The sequence below is a fragment of the Oncorhynchus kisutch genome, linkage group LG10 (genome assembly GCF_002021735.2).
Source record: "Oncorhynchus kisutch isolate 150728-3 linkage group LG10, Okis_V2, whole genome shotgun sequence".
Lineage (NCBI taxonomy): Eukaryota > Metazoa > Chordata > Actinopteri > Salmoniformes > Salmonidae > Oncorhynchus > Oncorhynchus kisutch.
Window position 1 is genome coordinate 4,491,120 of NC_034183.2, and position 5,000 is coordinate 4,496,119.

General features: G+C 48.0%; 1 pseudogene; it reads right to left on the reverse strand.

The window, feature by feature from the left end:
* LOC109888291 (mothers against decapentaplegic homolog 3-like) overlaps positions 1 to 5,000 on the reverse strand; it is a 30,833-nt pseudogene that overhangs the window by 9,549 nt on the left and 16,284 nt on the right.

Sequence of the window (5,000 nt, forward strand, 5' to 3'; positions counted from 1 at the left end):
CAGACAGCCCAGTTAACCGACAGACAGTTAACAACAGACACGTTAACCAGACAGACAGTTAATTTTTTTATTTTATTTATTTCACCTTTATTTAACCAGGTAGGCTAGTTGAGAACAAGTTCTCATTTGCAACTGCGACCTGGCCAAGATAAAGCATAGCAGTGTGAGCATACAACAAAGAGTTACACATGGAGTAAACAATTAACAAGTCAATAACACAGTAGAAAACAAAGGGGGGGTCTATATACAATGTGTGCAAAAGGCATGAGGAGGTAGGCAAATAATTACAATTTTGCAGATTAACACTGGAGTGATAAAAGATCAGATGGTCATGTACAGGTAGAGATATTGGTGTGCAGAAGAGCAGAAAAGTAAATAAATAAAAACAGTATGGGGATGAGGTAGGTGAAAAGGGTGGGCTATTTACCAATAGACTATGTACAGCTGCAGCGATCGGTTAGCTGCTCAGATAGCTGATGTTTGAAGTTGGTGAGGGAGATAAAAGTCTCCAACTTCAGCGATTTTTGCAATTCGTTCCAGTCACAGGCAGCAGAGTACTGGAACGAAAGGCGGCCAAATGAGGTGTTGGCTTTAGGGATGATCAGTGAGATACACCTGCTGGAGCGCGTGCTACGGATGGGTGTTGCCATCGTGACCAGTGAGCTGAGATAAGGCGGAGCTTTACCTAGCATAGACTTGTAGATGACCTGGAGCCAGTGGGTCTGGCGACGAATATGTAGCGAGGGCCAGCCGACTAGAGCATACAAGTCGCAGTGGTGTGTGGTATAAGGTGCTTTAGTGACAAAACGGATGGCACTGTGATAGACTGCATCCAGTTTGCTGAGTAGAGTGTTGGAAGCCATTTTGTAGATGACATCGCCGAAGTCGAGGATCGGTAGGATAGTCAGTTTTACTAGGGTAAGCTTGGCGGCTTGAGTGAAGGAGGCTTTGTTGCGGAATAGAAAGCCGACTCTTGATTTAGATTTTCGATTGGAGATGTTTGATATGAGTCTGGAAGGAGAGTTTGCAGTCTAGCCAGACACCTAGGTACTTATAGACGTCCACATATTCTAGGTCGGAACCATCCAGGGTGGTGATGCTAGTCGGGCATGCAGGTGCAGGCAGCGACCGGTTGAAAAGCATGCATTTGGTTTTACTAGCGTTTAAGAGCAGTTGGAGGCCACGGAAGGAGTGTTGTATGGCATTGAAGCTTGTTTGGAGGTTAGATAGCACAGTGTCCAAAGACGGGCCGAAAGTATATAGAATGGTGTCGTCTGCGTAGAGGTGGATCAGGGAATCGCCCGCAGCAAGAGCAACATCATTGATATACACAGAGAAAAGAGTCGGCCCGAGAATTGAACCCTGTGGCACCCCCATAGAGACTGCCAGAGGACCGGACAGCATGCCCTCCGATTTGACACACTGAACTCTGTCTGCAAAGTAATTGGTGAACCAGGCAAGGCAGTCATCCGAAAAACCGAGGCTACTGAGTCTGCCGATAAGAATATGGTGATTGACAGAGTCGAAAGCCTTGGCAAGGTCGATGAAGACGGCTGCACAGTACTGTCTTTTATCGATGGCGGTTATGATGTCGTTTAGTACCTTGAGTGTGGCTGAGGTGCACCCATGACCGGCTCGGAAACCAGATTGCACAGCGGAGAAGGTACGGTGGGATTCGAGATGGTCAGTGACCTGTTTGTTGACTTGGCTTTCGAAGACCTTAGATAGGCAGGGCAGGATGGATATAGGTCTGTAGCAGTTTGGGTCCAGGGTGTCTCCCCCTTTGAAGAGGGGGATGACTGCGGCAGCTTTCCAATCCTTGGGGATCTCAGACGAGATGAAAGAGAGGTTGAACAGGCTGGTAATAGGGGTTGCGACAATGGTGGCAGATAGTTTCAGAAATAGAGGGTCCAGATTGTCAAGCCCAGCTGATTTGTACGGGTCCAGGTTTTGCAGCTCTTTCAGAACATCTGCTATCTGGATTTGGGTAAAGGAGAACCTGGAGAGGCTTGGGCGAGGAGCTGCGGGGGGGGGCGGAGCTGTTGGCCGAGGTTGAAGTAGCCAGGCGGAAGGCATGGCCAGCCGTTGAGAAATGCTTATTGAAGTTTTCGATAATCATGGATTTATCAGTGGTGACCGTGTTACCTAGCCTCAGTGCAGTGGGCAGCTGGGAGGAGGTGCTCTTGTTCTCCATGGACTTCACAGTGTCCCAGAACTTTTTGGAGTTGGAGCTACAGGATGCAAACTTCTGCCTGAAGAAGCTGGCCTTAGCTTTCCTGACTGACTGCGTGTATTGGTTCCGGACTTCCCTGAACAGTTGCATATCACGGGGACTATTCGATGCTATTGCAGTCCGCCACAGGATGTTTTTGTGCTGGTCGAGGGCAGTCAGGTCTGGGGTGAACCAAGGGCTGTATCTGTTCTTAGTTCTGCATTTTTTGAACGGAGCATGCTTATCTAAAATGGTGAGGAAGTTACTTTTAAAGAATGACCAGGCATCCTCAACTGACGGGATGAGGTCAATGTCCTTCCAGGATACCCGGGCCAGGTCGATTAGAAAGGCCTGCTCACAGAAGTGTTTTAGGGAGCGTTTGACAGTGATGAGGGGTGGTCGTTTGACTGCGGCTCCGTAGCGGATACAGGCAATGAGGCAGTGATCGCTGAGATCCTGGTTGAAGACAGCGGAGGTGTATTTGGAGGGCCAGTTGGTCAGGATGACGTCTATGAGGGTGCCCTTGTTTACAGAGTTAGGGTTGTACCTGGTGGGTTCCTTGATGATTTGTGTGAGATTGAGGGCATCTAGCTTAGATTGTAGGACTGGCGGGGTGTTAAGCATATCCCAGTTTAGGTCACCTAACAGAACAAACTCTGAAGCTAGATGGGGGGCGATCAATTCACAAATGGTGTCCAGGGCACAGCTGGGAGCTGAGGGGGGTCGGTAGCAGGCGGCAACCGTGAGAGACTTGTTTCTGGAGAGAGTAATTTTCAAAATTAGTAGTTCGAACTGTTTGGGTATGGACCTGGAAAGTATGACATTACTTTGCAGGCTATCTCTGCAGTAAACTGCAACTCCTCCCCCTTTGGCAGTTCTATCTTGACGGAAGATGTTATAGTTGGGTATGGAAATCTCTGAATTTTTGGTGGCCTTCCTGAGCCAGGATTCAGACACAGCAAGGACATCAGGGTTAGCAGAGTGTGCTAAAGCAGTGAGTAAGACAAACTTAGGGAGGAGGCTTCTGATGTTGACATGCATGAAACCAAGGCTTTTTCGAACACAGAAGTCAACAAATGAGGGTGCCTGGGGACATGCAGGACCTGGGTTTACCTCCACATCACCCGCGGAACAGAGAAGGAGTAGTATGAGGGTGCGGCTAAAGGCTATCAAAACTGGTCGCCTAGAGCGTTGGGGACAGAGAATAAGAGGAGCAGGTTTCTGGGCATGGTAGAATATATTCAGGGCATAATGCGCAGACAGGGGTATGGTGGGGTGCGGGTACAGCGGAGGTAAGCCCAGGCACTGGGTGATGATGAGAGAGGTTGTATCTCTGGACATGCTGGTAGTAATGGGTGAGGTCACCGCATGTGTGGGAGGTGGGACAAAGGAGTTATCAGGGGTATGAAGAGTGGAACTAGGGGCTCCATTGTGAACTAAAACAATGATAACTAACCTGAACAACAGTATACAAGGCGTATTGACATTTGAGAGAGACATACAGCGAGGCATACAGTAATCACAGGTGTTGAATTGGGAAAGCTAGCTAAAACAGTAGGTGAGACAACAGCTAATCAGCTAGCACAACAACAGCAGGTGAAATGGCGTAGACTAGGCAACGGGGCCAACAGATAAAACAAACAAGCAGAATGGAGAGTACCGTGATTTATGGACAGTCCAGCGTGCATCAGCTATGTAGCCAAGAGATCAGTGTCCAGGGGGCAGCGGTGGATGGGGAAGGGAAGCTGGACTGGCGAGTGTTATCCAGGTTAAAAAAAAACGAACAATGACTAAATAGCTTAACCAGACAACCAGCCAGTTAACCAGACAACCAGCCAGTTAACCAGACAGACAGTTAACCAGACAGCCAGTTAACCAGACAGACAGTTAACCAGACAGCTAGTTAACTAGACAGACAGTTAACCAGGCAGACAGTTAACCAGACAGCCAGTTAACCAGGCAGACAGTTAACCAGACAGTCAGTTAACCAGCCAGTCAGTTAACCAGACAGTCAGTTAACCAGCCAGTCAGTTAACCAGACAGCCAGCCAGTTAACCAGACAGACAGTTAACCAGACAGACAGTTAACCAGACAGTCAGTTAACCAGACAGTCAGTTAACCAGCCAGCCAGACTACTATTACAATCAGTTGTTCCTTACCCAGGTTAGTGCTGTGTGTTGGTGAGGCTGATTCTGGTGACAGGTTACTAGGTGAGCCTACAGAGAGAGACAACACAGGGTCAGGATGGACACGTGTGTGTGTGTGTGTGTGTGTGTGTGTGTGTGTGTGTGTGTGTGTGTGTGTGTGTGTGTGTGGTCTGACCTGTGTTCATCAGGTTGTTAAGATGGTGGTCGCTAGCCTCTCCATCCTCACTCAGATACCCAGGAGGAGGGGTCTCTGGAACACACAAAAACCCAACCGTCACATTCCCACAACATTCCCATGACATTCAGACAACCGTCCCACGACATTCACATGACATTCAGACAACCGTCCCACGACATTCACACAACACCTCTATTTATACGATACTTCCTGTTACAACACCTCATTACATCATCGTAAAGATACATCGTTACCGTGGAAACGGTCTCAAACAGAGTCTTCTTGATCTGAATGTCTGCGGTTCTACGTAACAACATTCTAAACCTGGATAGTTTTGTCCTGTCTCATATAACGTTACAACATTCTAAACCTGGATAGTTTTGTCCTGTCTCTCCTTACGTAACAACATTCTAAACCTGGATAGTTTTGTCCTGTCTCTCCTTACGTAACAACATTCTAAACC